Below are 23,620 nucleotides of genomic sequence, written 5' to 3'. Positions count from 1 at the left end.
AATATTCAAGACCTGAATATGATCTACCATCCCTCCCTCCTTCCTGGTGCAATCTTACATTGCTGATGAGCCCAACTATGGATGTCAACTTCTTGCAGAAAGTTGATACACAGAAATTCACAAAGAGCAGTACTGGCAAACTGCCAATGAACTTGGCTTTAAAGTATGAATTTTATGGTTCAAGGAAGAGCAGATCTTTTTACTGCTTAGAACAAGGGACCTGGGGTTAGTCGGAGTCAGTACTATTACTGACTCACAGTAGGAGGTTGGGGAAACACTTAATCTCCCAGTTTACATTCTTGTGTACAGTGAAGATAATAATTCCAGCCTCTTAGGCCACTAAAGGGCTAAATAGAGTGTTTGTAAATGATCCATTGAGCTTCATAGGTGAAAGGACAACTACATCCCATCAGAGTGCATTTATTTTTCCTTTAATATATTCTATATACTTTAATGAAGAAACCTACTTAATTCCTTGGAGCCAGGGAAAGCCCTCTGCAGCTTCTGCTGGCATGTGAGAACTCACTGGGCTGATGAAATACCACTTGATTGACTGCCATGACAGGCGCTGCGAATCTGCTCAATTCATCATCATTACACAAGCATCTGTGCTTAATCAGTGTGTGTTGAGCAACTGGGAAAATGGGCACTGTCTTTGGAGGCCCTATTTTTGGTTCTCATCTCGGCTTCCCATCGTGAGGCAGCATGGGGTGGTGGGACAAAGGCTGGGGTAGAAATCACAAGAGCTTGGTTCTCTCCTGTCCTTTCAAACCCAGATATGCCAATTACTAGCTGTGTGACCTTGGACAGATCAAGGTAGATACTGTCTTAACCTTCACATTATTGGAAAAATAAAGGTAGTAATTCCTTTCTTGCTTCTTTATAGGATTATTGTAAGGCTTAATGAAGATAATGCATTCAAGATTTGGCAGACTTGTAAAAAGCTATAAAATGGGAGGCATTACCTTTTTATTATAAACTGAGAATCTCAATATCAGTATTCTACAGCTTCTTTGTGTAATACCTGAAGGAAGTATGAGTGAATTGTATTGAATTTGGAGGCAGAAAACCCAAATTTGAATTTTGAAATTTCAACTTCTCCTCCCTATGTGACCTTGCATAAGTCACTGGCCACTTCTGAACCTCAATTTCTTCATCTGTAAAATGGGAGCATGGGTCTATCTGGCTTCTATGGATGCATCCAATTCTCACATTCTATGATCCTTTAATATTTTAATGTAGCTCTAGTTCTATCTGGTCTGAAAGGTCAGACACTTAGATTTCTATATTTAAACAAACTTGTAACTCATTACTATCACCCTTCCTTCAATCTTTTGTCTTTATGTATTATTTACTTCTTTGCTGCTTATAAACACACCCAAATTTCCTCCATACTTAAAAAATATTCAGGAGACCTCATCATCCCTGATAGTTACCATCCTATATCTTTCTTTCCATTCTCAGGTAAATCCCTCAAATAAATCATTTACATTTGGTGCCTCCTTTGTAAACACTCTGAAAACCAGCTTTCAGTTTCATTACTTGGTGAAAACTTTAAAGTACTTTGGAATAAGTTGCATGGCATGGGAGGCACTGGCAAAGGACCACTTAGAATGGAGTGCCTTCAACAAAGAAAGAAACTGTGTTCTATGAGTGAAGCAGAATTGAAGTAGTTCAAAAGAAATGTAAGATGTGCAAATTAGGAGATATTGTAATCCAAGTATTCTCATGGACTATTTATACCCAACCTATGGTAGAGCCTTCTGAACTGGTATTGGTGTGATCAACCAATCAGACACACTGTAACTGAATTCCAACATACTAATGTCATTCTAGTTCTCTAAGAATTAAGGACAGCAACAAATTCTGCTTTCAGTCCTTTTCTTACTCATCATCTTTCTTGACACCTCTGCAGTATTGTTGACTTGAAGCCCTACTCCAAATTCTTGTAATGGTTCCACATAATGATATGTCTTTTGGATATTTCAAATAGATTCATCATAGGTATTTCAAACTCAACATGTTCAAAATAGAACTCATTATTTTTTTATCCTCAAACTCTCATTTTCTCCCAAAATTTTCTATTACTTTTATAGGCCTTACTATCTTAGTCACTCATCTTCATAAAGTTGGTATCATACTTGATATCTGTATGGCTAGGGGTCACAGTGGATAGAGTGCCAAGCTGGAAGTCAAGAAGATCTTCCTGAGATCAAATTTGACTTCAGACACATTTTAGCTGTGTCATCCTGGGAAAGTCACTTAAACCTGTTGACCTATGCTTCCTTATCCAAAAAATAAGCTAGAGAACTAAATGGCAAGTCACATGGAGAATCAGATATGGCAGGGAAACAACTAAATTGAATATCATATTTAACTCCTCACCCTTACTTACTACACATATCCATTAAGTTGACAAACTTTGTGATGTATTTCTCCATGTCATATCTCAGGTATATTTCCTTCTTTTCACTCAACCACCACCCTAATTTAAGACTTCATTACCTCTTGCCTGGATGATTATAGTAGCTTCCTAATTAGTCTTTTTGCCTCAAAACTCCCTACTCCAATGGATCTCTGCCATAGCTGCCAAAGTATTTTTCCTGAAGTGCAGATCTAATCACCTCCTCCTTCTACTCAATAAATTATAGGGATACCAAGTCCTTTGTTATTTAAAATTGTGCAAAATCTGATGCTGTTTTACACTTATAGTCTTACTCCATATTGCTCCTCTCCATAGAATAAAGTCCTTGCCTTCCAGGGTTGTTGTGTGGATTAAATGAGAAAAATATGTCAAAAGCTTTGAAAATGTTATAGAAATGGAAACTGCCCCATTGTGTGTGATTGTGCCTCACACACACCACTCAACTCTTGTCTCTGAGTCTTTTTGAGGGCTGTTCCCTATTCCCAGAATTCTCTTTAGTTTCACTTCTGCCCCTTGGAACCTGTAGTTTTTTTTTTTTTTTTTTTTTTTTTTAAGACTTGACTCCAGAGCTACCTTTCCCTCTTTCCCAATCCCCTTACCTTTACCTCTAAGATTACCTTGTATTTACTTTGCAAATACCTTGTCTATTTCTATATATGTGCCTATTATCTTCCTCATTAAAATACTTTTTTTTCTTTGCTCAGGGTTTGGCACTATTTGTGGTACATGAAAGGTTTTAATAAAGATCGGTTAATTGGTTGATTTGTTAAGTACTTTTTTTTTTTTTTACATGCTAGGTGCTGGGATTAAAAAGGAAAAAAAAAAACAAAATAGTGTCTGTCCTTAAAAAGCTTAATTGTAGTGGAATTATATAACATGTTTGAAAGGAAGTAAATTCATGATAGACAGGATGTGCCAAAAGTCTTGGTATAGCTTTACATTATCAGTCTATTCTCTCAAGCTCATAAAGCTTGAACCCTGACACACTCTGTATACCTAATATATTCAAAGACATTTTAGAGTGAGAAACCCTAAAAATTGGGAGAGTTGAGGAATAGCTCTTATAAGAGGTGGCCTTTGAGCTGAGGCTTACAGGGTGCTGGGAGTTCCAAGAGGTGGCAGTTATGGCTGTTGCTGTGGTTTGTCCTCTGTTCTTGAATGGGGCCATGATATCATGAAAGCAATGACATGCAAATGAATTGGATTTAAATGCATTTACTGTGCAAAGTCACCTGTCTCACTTTCCCCTCTAGAGCCATCTGAGTCCAAGATGACCAACTTGTGAACAGAATTCTCATAGAGGTGAGAGAAGGAAGGCTGTCCACAAAAGAATAACCCAATAGGGTAGTTTGGCTAACGAATGTAGAATTATCATCCTGGAAAAATCCATTTCTATTTCTCCAGAATTAGTTTCCTCTCTCCTTTCTTGTCTTTTGAGATTCCCTGTAAGGACAAGCAAGGAAAGGTGTTACCTCATGGAGATAAAATCCCTAGCTTGAATCTCAACTATTGGCTATATTTTCCTAAGCCATTGCAAATTCTCTATCACATGGGCCCCAGGCTAAAAATGCTAGCTCTGCAATCCATTTATATCCAGCTAGAGAGAAATATAACCACTTTTTGTCCCAGAAAGAATGGGTCATTCAAAGGAGGTATAACATGTATACTCATAAAGCAGGGAGCTGGGAACTAGCATTGATTTGCAAGGCTGATCTGACTTCTGAATCAGAACCTTTATTGACAGTTTGAATGATAGGGTTGATTATTTTCCCCTGTTCTCAGTGGAACCTCATTTTGCATTGGTTATACTTATATTGGGATAGAAGAAAATGTAGGGAATGGAGGTAATACCAGATTTTGTTTGTATACAGAGTAAGCATGTATAAACTAGAATCTGTGAGCTGAAATTTTGATTCTTCTACTCATGATCATGTATGGTATTAGACAAGTTCTTTCCTTTTTACGGGCTTTAATTTCCCACTCTATATAAATGGTTCTCAAAGTTTGGGGCAGAGAATCCTGGGAGTCTCCGAAACCATTTTAGAGGGTCTACAAATTCAAAATCAGTTTTTATTTCTAATATGGTAAATATATATATGGTAAATATTTCCTTGTCACCACCACCATTACCACCATAATCTTATCACTATAATATTATGTTAATCATATATCATATTGTATTATATTGTATATTCTACATATTATATCACATCATGCTCTACTATGTTATATTATGTAATAGTATATTGTATTTTATATGCTATATTATATAATGTAATACCATATTATATTTTATATATATAAATACAATATATTTTATAATACATTACATTATATCCTATGATGTTATGTGACATATCATATGATCTCATCAATCATGATAATAATTTAATATAGGTTATGAATTACCTCATAAACAGCATGAGATTACAGGGCAAGAACCATTATCTGGAAGAATGTATTCTAATGTGCTGTGGACATTTTCACTGATGCCTTCAGAGATCAGTTGGTTTTAGAGATGGGGGGTCTTTTTCTGATAATTGATTGACAGAGACTCTCTTACTTTTTCCTGCTCTGAAAAAATAATTTGATTGCTCTTCCTCACTCTTTTTACCTGAAGGATTTCCTCTTTGTCTTTTCCCTTTGCATCAGGTGATGATGAGAGACAAGAAAATCTTTCTTCCTCTTTACCAATTTACCACTTACCCACTCTGTTGGGATCGACTGTTAGCATCTTAAAGTAGAAACAAAAGGCATTTGTGAACTTGTTATTATATGTAGCCTGAGGGGAGGGCTCTAAGAAGAGAGATCGCTCAAATGATTGTTCAGCAGTCCCCCAAAACTATCTTCTGGTGGTGATGGTGACAGGAGGGATGCAAACCACAAGGTAATACTACAACTTTGGAAAGATCTGTATGTGAATGTGTAGGAGCAAGTGATTGGAATATAATTTAGATTGTTGCTCTTATAACAATATCAAATTTAATTTTCCTTTTTGGAGGGGCAGGGTGCATGAAACTGACAGTCAGTTAAATGATCTCTCTATTTCTATATCAATTCAGCACAGTTACACATACTTCTCCCTCTTTTTTGTTGTGACCAGAAAAAAAAAGCTGTCCTATATCTAATAACCATATTATACCTTAAGTGTTTGTATAGAACAGGAGACTCTCTTACCCATATTTGGGGAAAGGCAGATGCACTTATTTTGATGTCCTTACATAGGCTTTTCTCCATTATAGAATGGATTCTTTCCTCACCTCTTCCTCTTAGAATCTAATTTTCTTCAAATTTCAGCTTTTCATACACGAGTCCTTTCCTGATCTCTCCCTAGAAACTAATATCTTTCCCCAGGTGTCTCACATTTATTTTGTATGAACTTATTTCCATGTATATTGTTTCCTTATATAAACTCTAGGCTCTCTGAGGTCAAAGGCTTTTATTTCTTTTTGTCTTTATATTTCTAGTGCCTCACACAGTAAATGGCACATAGTATGTCCTTAACAAATGCTTAGTGATTGATGAATATGTATAAATATATGTATATATACACACATACATATATATCTACATATACATATGTACGTATATATGGGCTGGAGAAGAAAATGGCAAACCATTCCATTATCTTTGCCAAGAAAACCTCAGATGAGGTCACTAAGAGTAAACAGGATTGAAAAACAACTGAAGGACAAATTCCAGTAGAGGCAATGAGCTACAGAGAAACTGATGCTTTTGAGATCAGGGTTCCTGGGATGAGACCCAGTGTATATGAAACCCAAACTTCAGAAGGTGCTTTGAACCAAACATATAATACTGTCATCTGCATAATACTTTAAAGTTTGCAGAGTGCATAATGTACATAATCTGCATTTCAGTTGCATGACAATCCAGCCAGATAGGAACTACAGGTATTTTCATTCTGATTTTAAAGAAGATTTAAGATTTAAAACCATTCTGATTTTAAAAAGAAAGAAACTGAGATTAAGTAATGATAAATGGCTTGCTTGTCCATGGTCACATGACTTAGCAGCTATTCAAAGCAGGATTTGAACCCAGGTTTTCTCCCACACTAAATGGAATAGGACTAGGTGATCTTTAAGGTCGTTTTTAAACTGTAAACACTATTACTTTGTAAAAGAAAAAAAAATGAAAAAATATCCCAAAAGGAATATTTCATCTCTTCCTCAGGAAACAATTTCAGCTAGAGAAAGGAAGCCCTTTCATAATGCATTATTGTTAAGTTATGTCTGATTCTCTGTAATCCCATTCTTGGCAAAAAATACTAGAGTGATTTGTCATTTTCTTTTCCAGCTCATTTTTCAGGTGAGGAAACTGAGGCACACAAGGTTAAGTGACTTGCCCCAAATCATACAGCTAGCTTGAATCTGGATTTGAACTCTGGTCCTCTTGATTCCAGGCTTGGAACTTTATTCACTATACCACCTAGCATCCAACAGCATTGTAGATAAATGGAAAGGGTATGATATGGAGCTTATGTGGATTATGAGTGACAGATTTGGCCCCAATACAACCATTTGAAGATAAACTCCTACATATGCTGTGGTGACATCCCTCTAACAGGTAGCTTTGGATTGACAGGATGCCAGAGAATGTTCTATGTCAGTAAGCTTGAATGAGGATGTGGTGAAAGACAAAAGTCAGAAAGAGAAGGGGGGGAGAGGAAGGGAAGGAGGAAGGGAAGAAAAGAAGGAAAGAAGGAGGGAAGGATGGAAGAAGAGAAGAAGGGTTGGAGGGAGGGATTCAGAGACAGAGACAGAGACAGAGAGGAAGGGAGAGGGGGATGAAATGACTTGCTTAGGGTCACAGAGTTTGTGTGATTAAATTTGAATTGAGGTCTTTCCTGACTTTATTGACAATGAAGGTCCAGCCAGGACCTGGAAACAAATACAATTCCAAAGGCATGAGATGACTATGACAATATACTATGACATTGAGATTTGTGGTTTTTTTTTTTTTTAAAGCTTGAAAAAATAAACCCCAAGCAATAGCAACTGAGAAACAAAGGCCTTGAGAAATTAAGTTTCTGGTTTATGGCAGCCTTTTTTGTAGTGGCAAGAAATTGGAAACTGAGTGAATGCCCATCAGTTGGAGAATGGCTGAATGTTATGATATATGAAGATTATGAAATTTTTTTTTGTAAGAAACGATCAGCAAGATGATTTTAGAGACCTGGAGAGACTTACATGAACAGATGCTGAGTAAAGTGAGTAGAACCAAGAGAACATTGTATATAAGAACAAGAAGATTATGTGATGATCAATTCTGATGGACATGGCTCTTTTCAACAATGAGATGATTCAGGCCAGTTCCAATAGTCTTGTGATGGAGAGAGCCCTCTGCATTCAGAGAGAGGACTGTGGGGGCTGTGTGAATCACAATATAGCATTTTAATCTTTGTTGTTTGCTTGCAAGTTTTTTTCTTCTTTTTTGGTCTGATTTTTCTTGTACAACATGATAAATGTGGAAATATCTTTTAAAAATTGCACATGTTTAACCTATATTGTATTATTTGCTGTCTAGGGAATAGGGGAAGTGGGAAGGGAGGGAGAAAATATAGAATGCAAGTTTTTACAAGGGTGAATTTTGAAAAGTATCTTTGCATATATTTTGAAAAATAAAAATATATCATAAAACAAACCAAGCAAAAAACTAAGAAATTAACTTTCTAGAATAGTGCCAGATCTAGAAGCCCTAAGACCCAGGCCCAGTCCAGTGCTCTCTATTCTGGCTTAACCTAATGCCTTTCTTTGGCTCTCCTGTAGTAAGAGAAAGAACATAGGCAGTTGCAAAAACAGGTAATAGCAATGGGAAAAGGTAAAGAAGTTTCCATAGCATCAGGCAGGTTCTTCCCCAAGACCTAGTTCCAGTCCAGCAGCACTGTCCAGCATCATCTACTGGCCTGGAGGATATAGTTCAACTAATTCTATTTTCCAACTGCCATTCTTCCATCTTCCCTACCATCCCATCACATCCTAGAGGAAGAGGAGCATTACTCTGAACTAATCTAGTACCTGTCTACCACTAACCCTGAGATGTAGTACCTTTCCCCAGCCAATATCTGCTCCCTGGCTCTATGACAAGCCGGTAAGAGTGACTAAGACTCTGTACTCCTGGCCTATGTTCAACAAAAAGCACTTGGAGACTGTGAATGTCATTATATTTCTATTACTCACTGCTACTTCTATGGTACACTGTAGGTGTTTAATAAATTATATTTATTAAATATTTTAAATATATTTTTAAATATACAATTCCTGTGTATAGCAGATTTGGACTTTTATATGTAATCATCTTTTAAAATTATATTATGTAATGGAAATGCTTGTTTTATTCCATAAACTAACAATAATATATATTATATATATATATAATATATACATATATATATATATATATATATATATATATGTATATACACACACACACACACACACACACACACACACACACATAAAACGTACTTTGTTATGAGAACATTGTATACAGGAACAATAAAATTATGTGATGATCAATTATGATGGACTTGGATCTTCCCAACAATGTGATAATTCAAGGAATTCTAATAGACTTGGGATAGAAAATGACTTCTTCAGCCATAATGAGAACTTTGGAGACCAAATGTGGACTGAAGCTTAGTATTTTAATATTTTTTTTGTTATTTCTTTTTTTTTTTCTTTGCTCATGATTTTTCTTTTTTTTTTTTTCTTGTGTAACCTGACAAATATGGAAATATTTTAAGAGAATTGCACATATTTAATATATACATATAAGTGTGCTTGCTGTCTTGAAGGTAAGGGAGGGGAGGAGAAAAATTTGGAATACAAAGTCATAAAATGAATGTTGAAAACTATCTTTACATGTATTTGAAAAAATAAAATACTATTGAAAATTAAAGAAAAAATTGTGCATGGTTAGATAATGGATCAGACTTTATTTTCCTCTCTCTTCATTATTGACCTTACAGAAGCCAGTTTAGTATACCATGCTCTATCCTGGAATCCTTCATCCCCTTGTCTGATGACTCTTGTTGAAACAAATCTCTGGATTATCCCTCTACTTCCTATCCAAAATGCTATTGTAAGGAGCTATGCTATCTGACTACTGTGCAGATGGGATAGAATAGAAATTCATGAATTCAACTGAATTATCACTGCAGCAAGATAATGTCTTTATGTCTCCTTAATTAATTCCCTATATCACTTCCAAACTACTCCTTTCTCCTCAAACTTCCCATACCTCCAACCTCTTTCTTAGCTGATTACATTCTGATTAAGAACATTGAGGCTATTTGACTTGAGCTTCCTCTTCACACCTCTTTATCTTTTACTCCCCTTGAACAACATTCTCCTTTCTCTTCTCTTTAGCCCCATTCTTTGAGATTGAGGTGGTCTTTGTTCTTACTAATTTTTCTTCATGTAGCTTTGATCCATTTCTTTCCATTTTCTCTAGCATAATAATAATAATAGCATATCACCCCATCTTTCTAATTTTTAACCTCTCCCCATTCACTGTTTCTTGTCTTGCTGCCTTCAAAGATGCCAATTTGTTCCTCATATTTAATATTTTTACAACACCCTAATATTCCTATAAGCATTGTCATATTTCTCACTTTCTCAGCCAAACTCCTAGAAAAATATTTCTACATTCCCAACCTCTAATTCTTCCTTTGTTTCAAATGACCATACTTGGGCTGGTGATTTAAAAATGTATGTATCCAATTTCATTCTCTTCCCTGAACTTAAATCTTGTATCACTAATTGCCTTTGGGATATTTCAAACTATAATTCTCAGAGATATTTTCCCCTCTAGCCATTCATATTCTTCCAGTCTTTGCAACTAAATCAAAGACATCATCATCTTTTCATTTCAAGAACTTTGTAACTTTGGTGATAATTTCTAACACCTCACATATTTAATCAACTACCAAATCTTGCCATTTCTCTAGTCATAATAGGGCTTCCATGAAACCTCTTTCATTCCACTCAAAAAACTACTCAGTACATGCCCTCATCATTCTCTTGCACAGATTAGTGTAACAGCTTCTTAATTGGTCTCTCTATTTCAAATAACTGCCAAAGTGATTTTCTTAAGTGAAAATCTGATCATGTCAAACCCCCACTCAATAAACCTGATTCTTTCCCCTCCTCCCCCATTGATTCTGAATCAATACAAATTCCTCATTTGGCTTTTAAAATCTTTCACAACCATGTTCTATCCTCTTTCCAGCCTTATCACACTGTCTTTGCAATTCAGTGTGGCCTTCTCTCTATTTTATACATCCCTATCTTGATATTTTTGCACAAGTTGTCCCCAAGCCTAGAATATATTCCCTTCTCATTTCTCCTCATAGATTCCCTCTTCCTTCAACATGAAGATGTTTCTGAACTCACTCACCTGCTACTGCCCTTTTTCTACAACTACCATGCATTTAACTAATGTGTATGAATTCTATATTCACATAGGTACTTGTCATTTTATTATTAACATCTCTGAAGGCAATGGACAAAGTTATTCATGGGAGTGTGAGAGAGCATGATTTAAAAGATTAAGCTCAGATTGTAGAGGTCTGGATTTCAATCTTGCCTCAGAAACTATATTTATTGACTCATGACCAATTGTGTTATGAATTTCCTTAATTCAGTTCAAGTCAATTACTATTTATTTAGCACCTACTATATGTCAAGTATTATTATAAACACTTTAGGTAAAGAAAGCACTTTGAAAATCAAAATGTGATTGATTATTTTGAAGCCAAAGACCTGTGGTAGGATAGAAAGAATGAGTGCTGGGGGGAGGCAGAAAAACTCACTCTAAATTTCATTTCTGCTGGCTTACTTCTTGTATGATCTAAAGTCATTTTAATTCTCCAGGGTCTCAACCTTCTCATTTATAAAGAGAAGGATGAGAGATTTAAATTCGGGAGGAATATTATATATCCCCTAATCCACCCACCTCTGTTTTTCAATTCAATTGTTTTTCAGTTATGTCTAACTCTCTGTGACCCCATTTGGGATTTTCTTGGTGGATATATTAGAATGGCTTGCAATTTCCTTTTCCAGTTCATTTTCCACATGAGAAAATTTAGCCAAATAAGATTAAGTGATTTGTCCAGAGCTACACAGTTCATAAGTGTCTAAGGGCAGATTTGAACTCAGAAAGATAAGTCTTTCTGATTTTAGGCCTGGTGCTGTATCTACTATAGCTCCACCTGGCTGCTCCTCTGTTTCAATATGAGAAAACTGAAACCAGGAGATCACTCACCCAAAGTCATACTCATGGTATTAGAATGTCAGCTTCTTGTGACCTTGTCTTTAATTCTTCTTCTTTGCACTTCTATCATTTAGCACGGTTCCTGACACTGAGTGTGTGGCTAATAAAATGTTTGTTGTTTGATTGCTAGTGACAGAGAGATGCTCATTCAGGACTGACTCCAAAGCCAGATCTACTTGTTATGGTCCTTCTAGTTAGAGCATAATTACTGGGTCACAGATTGATGATCAGAAAGAATTTTAGAGACCGTTGAAGAGTCCCTTCTTTTTATAACTGAAGAAACTGAACCTCAAAGAACTAAGTAATTTACCCCAGATCTCATACCTAATAAGTATCTGAGGCAATATTTAAACATCTTTCTGGACTCTTAAGTCTTGAAGTTTATTTATTAGCTTCCAATTCTATGATCTATACTAGAGGTGCTCCCTAATAAGTGAAGGCATTCCATTATCAATGAGGTAGGCCCCAATATGGGTGGCTGAAACGGTTTATTAGGTTGGCTAATACAACTGTCATTTTTGCCACTCATTTCAGATTTTTATTTGGCATTTTAAGCAAGTCTGTGGGAATCTAGGCATTTGAGTATAGGTTAGGAAATTGTTTTGCCTAAGTAGGATATTTTAAATAGATAACAAGAAGCAAGGAGATCTCTCTACACTGGCTGCCATTTTAATCCCAGGCTCCATGTGGACTCAGCAGGGAGTCAGAGTATTCTGCCAGGCGCCCGGCCCCAGGAGCGCTGCCTCTGTTTTAGTGTAATTGCACAATAAGAGATGGGCATTATTTTTTATACCTCTTTTATGCTGAGTTACATAAGTTACATGAGCGAAAGCCACGTGCCCATTGCCAGAGTGGAGCACCAAACAGCCGGTGACAATTCTGGGTAGCATTTCCATTCAAAGCAAAGTTCTTGAAATGGGAAACTGAACCTAGTCAGTATGTCCATCTGTCATGGTCTTTTCATTTGAGTATTAGTAGAACTATCAAATACCTTCTTGTGTGTAATGGGAGGCCAGAGAATCATGGGATCAAAGAATTATAGTCGTTAGGAATCCAAGAGACCAGAAAATTCAAACTCCTCAAAGAAATTAAATCTCAGGTAAATTAGAGTAGTAAATGAGTAAATTGTAGTAATTTTATTAATATAGTAAATGTAACAAATTGGATAAATTGGTGACCTTCCTCTTATCAAAACCCTAGTAACTGTTTGGTATTCGATTTCAATTTCTCAATTTTCTCACCTGGTTTCAATTGCCTAGTTTCTACTTGACAGAATAAGAAGTTTCTCTCAAGCTAAGCTCCTCACCTCTTCACCACGATTCCAACTCCAGCTTTGATGACATTACTTCCCTCAGCGTTTCTCCTTTCAGATTGGAGGCTTGGAAATCAAAATACCAAATTCCTCTTAATATCTTCCTTTGCAGAGGATAGGCAATGAATTGCCCTAGATATTTACTGCTCTTCCTGCTTTCAAATCTGCAAAATGAGATTCCCCAATGCATTGGGTATCCCTCGGAGTTCTACTCCTTCTTTCCTGTCTCATTCTCCCTATTGTCTTACTGAACTGTAAAATCCTTGAAACCAAGGACTGTCTTTCTTATTATTAATTGTATTCCTAGTGTCTTAGCACATAGTAGGTGCTTATTAAATGTTTATTGGATTTTAGATCTGCACAAGATAAACTTGGATTCAATGACCTCTAACTATAAATCTACTTTCCTATGATATATGATCATATGATATATGAAGTGATCATTAGCTTTGCTAGAAGGTTTATTTTCAGGAAATAATAGTTTGTTACATTTTTATTTGTTTCAGTGTGTAGTCTTGGGACTAAATATGTACTTCAATTTTAAATCCTGTTTCAGAATTTTCTCAGGGGACTAGAAGTTGCTATCACACTTCATAATGAAAAAACAAACATTTTCTTTTTCCTTGTCAGTAAAATGTGGGCTTTCATTATTTTCCTGGTAATAAGAATGGGCTACATGAAATTATCCAAACCTTTTCATTAAGACCCCAGTCATATGACTGAAGCATAGAGTTTGATAAAAGCATTGAAGGATAGGACCTCAGGAGTCAGACTCATCTTCCTAAGTTCAAATCCATCCTCACACAGTTACTAGTCATGTGACCTTATGCATGTCACTTAACCCTGTTTGCCTCAGTTTCCTCATCTGTAAAATAAGCTAGAGAAGAAAATGGTAAATCACTCTGGTATCTTTACCAAAAAATTCCAAATTGGGTCACAAAATGTCAGATACAACTGAAATGACTTATTAACAAAAAGTTACTGGGAAACAATATGGTTCTCCAAGAGAAGCCCAATCTCAAGAATGGATTAAAATTTTGGTCTTTTGCCAACTAAATGAAACACATCTGTTATGATTTTCTTTTCAAAGATTGGAGAACACAGTAAGAAAGAAAGACCATGAGATTTAGGGCTAGACAATGGAGGTTCAGTTCTGCTACTTGTTGGTGACTTTGGGTAAATGACTTTTTCAAGTAGCATTCTAGATTAGGGGAAGCCTCCAATCTCCATCATCCACTGAGACTATTCCTCATCTACCCTAAGAAATAATCTCTTGTATATACTTTAACATATTTAAAATGTATTGGTCTACCTTCCATTTTGGGGAGGGGAAAAATTGGAATAAAAGGTTTTGCAATTGCCAGTTCTGAAAAATTACCCATGCATATATGTTGTAAATAAAAAGCTCTAATCAAAAAAGAAATAATCTGTTGTGAATCAGAAATACTTGGTTCTTTAGTCATATATACTTCAATTTTTTTTGTTAGAGAACCTTAACACAGACTATGAGCATGTATGGTCTTACTTAGCTATATAAGTCATCAGAAGAGAAATGATAGGAGGACACTTTTAAGATCTCTTTGGAGAAACTTTGGAATTGATTGTGACATGAGAAAAATTGACACAGTACCATTCTACATGGCAAGCATCAAAGAAGCCACTATGCTTTATGAATGAAGCAGAATTACATGGTTCAAAAGAAACATGAGATGTACAAATTTAGAGACATCTCCACTCCAAATGCTCAGAAGATGTGCCCAACCTCTGGTAGAGCCTTCTGACTTCATATTGATCTGATCAGCCACAGCTTGGACATAATATACCTTGACTCCAACATATCATTTTCATCCTCTTCTACAACAAAGAACAATAACCAACCAACCAAGAGTCTTTTCTCAGTAATATTACCAATTTAATTTAATTTGAATGAGGGAAATGTAAGATCTATATCATGAGTTACTAAGTGAACAACATATTTCCAAATCTTTAAAAAAAAGCTTTTATGAATAGAAATAATGTTAACTATGATCTCCAATATGAAAAATAATTATTTGTGGGAAGAAGATAACCTGAAAAATGAACTGCTACCTCTCATAGGCCAATTGGAGATGAACATGAAGCCATATGCACTTTTCATGATCTTGCAGGAAGAACAAAAGTAATATTCCAGAAATGGGGAAAATAAGAGCAAATATTTCAAAAGAATTTACAGTCTCATCTATTGCTTTTGGTCATACTAGATCTCATGTTTACATAGGCTCCTTTTTTCTCCCCTAAGGATAAGATAAAGCTTAGTTAGAACAGAAATTCTTCAGTAGATGGATTCTACTTGGAATTATTAAAAGCACAGAAACTCCTCTTTCAATCTAGTACAAATGATTTTTCAAGGATCAAGCACCAAGAGAGTTCTATTCCATTTTAAAATGACAAATCATCCCACTCAATCTCATGACACATTCCTCTCTTCTCAAGGTAGGTAGATGCAGGTGTGAAGGAGATGGATCTTCAATATTCTCTAGTTTCCTTTATAATTCATCTCAGATAACATCTTCTACATAAATTTATTCTCATGCCCCTGGTGCTAGCACCTCTTCTCCCAAAATTTCATAAATGTCCAATTTTTCTCTACTGAAATAGAATGTAAGCTTATTGAGAAAGGGAATCTTCCTCCCCCCTCTCCCCCCAGTGCTTACCACAACGTATATGTTCAATAACTGAATGTTTATTCTTTTAGCATACTCATCTATATATATATATATATATATTCTCTATTCTCTAACTGAGAATAGCAATCATCAAAGCTGACATCTTAAGGAATAATGGGAAGCTAAAGATACCTCAAAATCATCTTTACCTTCCTGGCTTCAGTGCATCAAATTAGGATCATTGGGTTTAATGATATCTAAGGTCCCTCTAAAGAAAAGATTAAACACACACACACACACACACACACACACACACACACATGATTTCAAGCTATAAATAAAAGATGGTCCTATTTACTTAATGGACACAGACATGGTAATTTAGCCAAAGTCCTAAGAGGAAAATAGATAAGTAAGCATTAAGTAGACCTAGAATTGGAATATCCTTTATTTCCCTAAAGTCACACTTTATGCATTGTACTACTTGACAGGAAGCCTTCTCTGATGTCCCAAGTAGGAAATAATAGTAAACACAATAATAATTAATATTACACTTTGTCTACAGTGGTTTCTCTGAATCTCAAAACAGCTTAGTCAGGTAGCTCCAGGTAATATTCCCCTCATCTTAGAAATGAGACTGAAAATTTTGTGCAACTGGGCCTCATTTAAATCCAATTCATAAACAAGTCAACACATTATCTATTGTGATGTCCTTGGTGGTCTTCTTTGAAAATTAGGAGTGAACTACAGAAATGAGGACACTTCTTAAGCTTGTTTTTGTTCAATTGTTTTTCCATCATGTCTGACTTTTCATTACACTATCTAGGGTTTTGTTGGTAGAGATAACAGATTTTTGCTATTTCCTTCTCCATCTTACTTTACAGATAAGGAAACTGAGGCAAACAGGGTTAAGTGATTTTTTTGTAACCTTATTTAGGGTTTTCCTATCAGAGATACTGGAATAATTTGCCATTTCCTTCTCTAATTCATTTTGCAAATAAGAAAACTGAGGTTAATAGAGTGAAGTGACTCGCCTCACTAATATCTCAGACTAGATTTAAACTCAGGAAGATAAGTCTTCTTGACTCTAGGCTGTACATTCTATTTACTGTACCATCAAGAAAAGATAAAATGATTCCGAAGTCTGATTTAAGTCCAGGAATCTCAAGTTCAAATCCAAGTTTGGCACTCTTTTCACTGAACTCTGTTGTCTTCAATAATAGCTCCCTCCCTTAGATCTCAGAAGAAGCATTATGCTGTTTTTCAGTTTCCCATCACTTGATATTTTGTGTTATAGTCTAATATATCATCATGTCATCCTACTAGATTTTAAGCTTCATGAAGGTAAGAATGCTACTTCCCTAATTTTGTCACTCTCTAGCACCCAAAACTGTGCTCTGAATAATGGAAGTACTTGTATTATAAATCAGAAAATCAAATCCAAACAATACATTTTATCTACTAGACTTTGAACTTGGGGTCAAATGTTGCTTCTGTGTGTATTGAGCAAATTTTTTCATCACTCTGAGCTACAATGTCCTCATATGTACCAAAAATCTTATTGTAATTAAAGCTTTAATAACTGAAAATTTTTAAGCTTTAATCACTTAAAACTCCACCAAGACCTTGAATATCTTTTTTTTTTTCATTATAGTTTTTTATTTACAAGATATATACATGGGTAATTTTTCGGCATTGACAATTGTAAGACCTTTTGTTACAATTTTTCCCTTCCTTCCCCCCATCTCTTCCCCCAGATAGCAGGTTGACCAATACATGTTAAATAAGTTGAAGTATAAGTTAAATACAATATATGTATACATGAAAGACCTTGAATATCTTTATATCTGATTTATCCATGGATAGTGGACAACAAAAAGTTATTGGTAAAATCAAACAAGAAATGCTAGTTGTTGTTGTTCATCCTTCTTTTTTGAAGAGAACAAATGACATCACAGGATAACATCTTGACTTAAGTATGAATTGGATTTAATGAAGCAGAGCTGCACAAAGTCATCAGTCTCATTCTCTTTTCTAGTCACTGAAATCCAATAACAGAAATGAGAATCAAGACAACTGGTGATGGCCCAGTATGCAAGGATAACCACGGCTTCTTTGATAGCCATGGCATCTTTGATTTCTGATCTAGTTGTAAGTATTCCATAGCACCTGGTTCAGGTGCCTTCATGGTCATTGGAACAAACTGGATAATTTTTCTTTTCTGAGGGAGTCTTAACACTGTTATTCATCAATGTCTTTGAATCCTATTATCCTCAACCAGATTTAGCCCATTTGCTGAATATATATATATATATATATATATATATATATATATATATATATATATATATATTTTTTTTTTTTACCAGGGTTTGGTCTTTTTTGCATGTTATAGGTTCTTGAAGCCATAGGTGAGACATCAAAGGTTCATGAGTATCCTTGAAAAGAGTTTAGCAAACTCTCAAACTAGAGGCATTAGTCCTCCCTGAATACTTCATATACCCCAACATATTATATAAATGTGCTTGAATGTTATTATCTCTGTTGGAATCTTTACAAACTGCTAACTAATTAGAGTTGATCTGATCTTAAAAGAAGATGTTTTGGGCCAGAACCTGAAACAAGGTACTAAGGAGAACTAATTAGTACAATGCTTATGTTTACACCTTTACGCATCGGAGTTCACAAGTATGCCACATTCACAAAGTAAACTTTGTAACTTTGTGAATTCACACCTCCCTTAAAGCTCTTAGGGCCAGAGGGCACTATGGGAGAAAACCCATAATCCCTCTCTCTTGTATCCCACAATTCCTCCCTCTTGTATAAAAGAAACAGACAGAGGCTCTCGGGGAGATTTCAGCTGAATTATGCCAGAAGCCCTCTCTGCGAGGCAAGAGAAATTCAAGAGAATATTTTCCACTTGGCTGGCTGGTTGGCAGAAGAAGATTTTCAGAAGAAAAGAGAAGAAGCTACGAGTGGAGAGTTCAGCGGACAACCAGATTCATCTTCATCTCACACCACTGTGGTTGGTGACCGGGCTCCTGAACTCCCCCCACTGAGACCAAGCTGGTCTGAAAAACTCACCAGAAAGCTAGCCGAGCCCCAAGTGAAGGAGACAAGAGATTCATTCCATCTTTGTGCTGGCTGGAGGCTGAAGAAAGCAGAGGCAGAGGCTAAAGGACAAAACCTTTGGATTTGGAGACATTTGGAGGGTTCTAAGCTAACCGGGCTGTATTAGAGACAATAAAAGATTTGAACTTTTATCACCTGGCTGTGTTTGGAGAAGAACAAGAACTCCAACATATCTCAGATTCTCATCTTTACTTTGTGGAGCTCACATAGGAATGGTCTGGGGACAGATTGCTAGCTTGGTACTATTCATTTCTGCTAAATGTTCTCTAGAGCATAGATGGATAAAATGACTGCTTCCTGTAGTTAAATAGATTTTGGAGGTAGATGCTCATCATCTAGAGGCTCACTGAAAAACATCTTTGGGATAGTTCCTATAGAGGACAGAATAAAAAGATTAAAAAAGCCATCAAACAAGCATGGAAGCATCTATTAAGCATCCACTTATATGTTGAGAATTTAACTGAATAGAAAGGGCAAAATAATGCTCAAAATTAATTGGCTTCCATTCTAAAAAGTTATGTAATTGGTAGTCTTACATGTGTGTATATGCACATATACATGATACATTGTATAGACATGTATGTATATGTATGTGTGTATATACACATGCCTATATGCACATGCATGTGTGTGCATAAAATATGTATATGTATATATACATACACACATTTGTATATGTATGTACGTCTATATAACACATCATTATCTATAAAACACAAATACTCACATAATGCAGATACAAGAGAAAAGTGAAGGAAGGAGTGGAAAAAACTCATTATTTTGAATTTGAATCTCAAGTCACTTTTTTGTTCAAAAGTTTTACAACTCAAGACAATGAAACATTGACATATAGAGAAGGGAAACTTCTTCTTTTGAGGTCAAAACAGCCATTGAGCCATTTCCTACAGGAATTACATCTTATTCCCACATGACTGATTTTTTGGCCAGTTCTTTATATTTTTAAAGCTTCTGAGTGGGCCAAAGAACTACCCTGTCCTGCTTCCTTCCTTTCCCTACAGGGAAGATGGGAACTCTTTCTGCATCCAACTGATTTCATTTAAAATCCCCTTAGTCTGTATAGTCTCATGGCTTTCTCAAGAATAAAAGAAAGGCCTTTATCACTGCCTTCCCCCTGGGACTGCGGTTCTAGGGAAAATCTTCATTTTCCCCACCATACACTGGTTGCTGGACTTAACTGTATTCTTCACTGTATTGTATGTGTTGCATTATTCATACTTACCTACCCATGAACAAAGAAAACTTTAAAATTTAAAAAGAAAACATTATCAACCCCACAGACCATAAAACACATAAAGTGACATTATGCCTAAAAGTTCCGAAGTCAGATCTGTGGTTGTCATAGAGAAATTAAAGTCCCTTCCATATTTTTATATAAGAAAAGCACCTTAGTGTATGTTGCAGCCACTGTGAATGTCTCAATAAAGAGCAATATGTGCTGCAGACTATCAAAAAAAAAGTCTTTCATTCCATGGAACTTGTAGTTTAGGAGTGTTTGCTATGACAATAGCTATTAAGAAGCAGTTCTTAAATTTGTATGTATTAGTGTTATGTCCAGGTGATTCCAAGCCACAATTTTGTTTGTGATCTTTTGGATAGTTAGATGGTACAGCAGATACCGTGCCAAGTTTGGAGTCAGGGAGATCTTTGTTCAAATCTGGGACAGTTCCAGAGACAGATGAAGGGATCAATCAAGGATGCAAGAAAACATGGATGCATTTATTAAGCATCTACTGTGTACTGAGAAGCTTAGACATTTCTTAGCTGTGTGACTGTGGGCATGTCAATTCACCCTCTTTGCCTCAGTTTCCTCATCTGTAAAATGAGCTGGAGAAGGAAATGACAAAACACTCCAGTATCTCTGCCAAGAAAACCCCAATGGAATCACAAAGAGTCAGACCTGACTGAAAAAATGACTGAATTGTTGTACTTTTTTCAGTAAAGCTGCTTTGTTGATTTTCTAGGATATTTCAAAATTTGTAGCACAAGGATTTATCATATGTTAAATGATGATGGATAATATGCTTCTGATACTTAATTCTAGTTACCAGGTGATATCTTGCTAGATGTCTTTTTTTTTTCAACCAGAATCATATTGATCAATAAGTTTTGGTTTCTTAAGGATAACCTTTTTTGTCATTTCTGATAGCAATTGCTATCATTGCAATTTTCATTAATATGAGTATGAGCTCATTCTTTACATCTTTTTTGATAATAGATAGAAACAACCTTGAGATAAGTCCTGCTCTAATTCTTTTATAGTTAAGGCTTTAGAGGCAAGCTTGATATAATGAATATTGAGCTAGGTACAGATTCAGGAAGACCTGGCTTCAGAGTCCAGACTCTGAAACATTCTGACTTGTGACTTTAGGCAAGTTACTTAAATGTGCAACGATTTTCTAAAATTATACATTTCAAAGAAAGTGCTAGCCTACATTGGTTAGAGTGAATAGAAATTGATTTGTGTCAGGCACTGTGCTAAATACTAGGGATGCAAAGAGAGAGTTCCTGCCTTCAAGGAGTTCACAATCAAATGGAGGAAGACAATATATCAAAAGAAGTTAAAAGGAATAGGGGAATAAAGTTACTAGATATGAAATGAGAGTTTCAGAGTTGAATTCATCTTGCAGAATAATGAGTTTCTGGAGATCATGATATTCAGGGAAGTTGTTATATGGGAAATGATGAGGTGAATTCTTGGAGTGCTCTCTTTAAATGGTAGAAAATATGGGAGGAGCTTCTCAATGCCTACTATCCATCCTTTCTAATTAAAAGATGGTATAACTCCAGGAGTAGAGAATGCTGAGGGGATGGGAGCAGCAGAGTTGATGATCAGAGAATGATGAGTTCTCTTCATCAATGAAATGACAAGTCTAGTCCATATCCATATTTAAAATTCTATAGACCATTTCAGAGCCTTTATTTCATCTGAATAAAAGTTTTCCAATATAAGCTGATTTTTTTTGATATCTACAGTAAAAAACAAGAGTCATAGGAATATTGTGTATCTCTTGCTGGTCCCACATGGTCCTGGTTTCTTTCACAAAGTTTCTATATTATAAAAAAAGTTTTCCTTCTGTGAAATTTGGAGATTATGGGTATTGAAAGATAGAAAATCTATGAAAAATCCTTATAATTTTAAGACTCAATTTCATGTCCAGGTGATCGTGGGCAATAGAATTTTTTTATAAAATCTCTTACTTTAACTCAGTTAACTGGTTAAACAGTCAAGACTGAATGCTAATCAAGTATAGTTACTTATAGCATGGAGATGTATTTATAAAGATAAGCTGCTTGAAAGCAAATGCTATTCATCACTTTGTTTTTGTACCTCTACAACTACTTCAGAGCTAAATATTGAATAATAAATAAACACACATACACAAACTTATCACTATGAAATATATAATCTTAGAGAATTGCTTAGAACATTGAGAGTTTAAGAGGCTTGCCTAAAGCTGCAAAATCAGTATGTTACAGAAGCTGGACTTGAATCCAGGTCTTTCTGATTCTGAGACCATCTCAGTATCTACTTCCAATGGCCTGTTTCCAAAACATTAACTATAAAACAATTAGAGCAGGACTTGTACCAAGGCTATTTGAATATTTCTATTTGAATTTTCTATCAGACCATCAATAAAAAGAGAAAAAGAATGAGATCAAACTCATGCTAATTATTATACATATCTTCTGTCTTTAAAGTTTATGAAATACTTAACTTTATTCCTTTTTAACCTCACAAATCCCTCTGTGAGGTGGAAATTCTAGGAGCTATTATCCCCATTTTCAAAACACTTATTTTATCCAAAGTCACATGGCAAGTAATGGTCAGAGGTGACATTTGAACTCAGTTCTTCCAAAATCCACATTGTGTTGCTTCCCTTTGAAGGCTGTGTACAAGTTGGCCTGATGTGTGTCCCTCTCAAGAGAATGACCAGTGCTAATTCTCTCAAAGGAAGGGCCATTGCTAACTCCTACCTCTGGTACATGGAGTTAGTGCTCTATCTTTGTCTGTCATCTTGTATCTAGTCGACATCTCATAAATGCCTCTCAAATTCAATCAAATTATTGAGTCTTCCATTAATTTACTAAATCCACAGAGAATGGGAATCACTAGCTTAAAATTCATGCCCCTTCTCCTTTTTTCTTATATCCTTCATGTATTTCTAGAAACTTCTATTTCTAGCCCATTTAGGCAGGCATAGAAGCCAAATAAATGAGCCCAGCCTTGGTTTGACAAGCTTTCCCTAAGTTGCATTAGAGTGTCAAGCACCAGGGCCACTGCCATCAGCTTTGCCTTGACCATTTGTCATCTTCTCAGAATTAATTAGAGCTCTTTCAACTGAGGCTTTTACTCTAGGGGAAAAAATAAGCCTATTACGTTCCATTCCATATTTATTGTAGTGTGACTTTCTCTTCTCCCCTTCTCACATCGTGCCCAGAGGGTGCAGTGTCTGAGGCTTTGTGTGCACATTTCCCATCTTTGTTTCTGGGGAATTGTCAAAATCCATTTTTTCCTCACTGAAGTTTCAGCCCTTCGTTATCTTCTATTATTTCAGCACTTGCATCAAAAAAAAAATTAGGTGAACACTGTCCTTGACTGAACACAGCACATTAATTATGATTTGGGTAAATGCCAGGGGTTCTTAAAGTGTTTTAAAGAATCACTGGTTTCCATTAGAAGTGTAAAAAGATATAAAAAAGCAAGGGGGAATCTGTATATATTGGGATTTTAGAACTAGGAACTGTCAATATTATAACAGCTTCACTTATCCATATCCTGATAGAATATAA

This window comes from Antechinus flavipes, chromosome 1 (genome assembly GCF_016432865.1).
Source record: "Antechinus flavipes isolate AdamAnt ecotype Samford, QLD, Australia chromosome 1, AdamAnt_v2, whole genome shotgun sequence".
In the NCBI taxonomy this organism is placed as follows: domain Eukaryota; kingdom Metazoa; phylum Chordata; class Mammalia; order Dasyuromorphia; family Dasyuridae; genus Antechinus; species Antechinus flavipes.
This window is presented reverse-complemented; position numbering follows the sequence as displayed.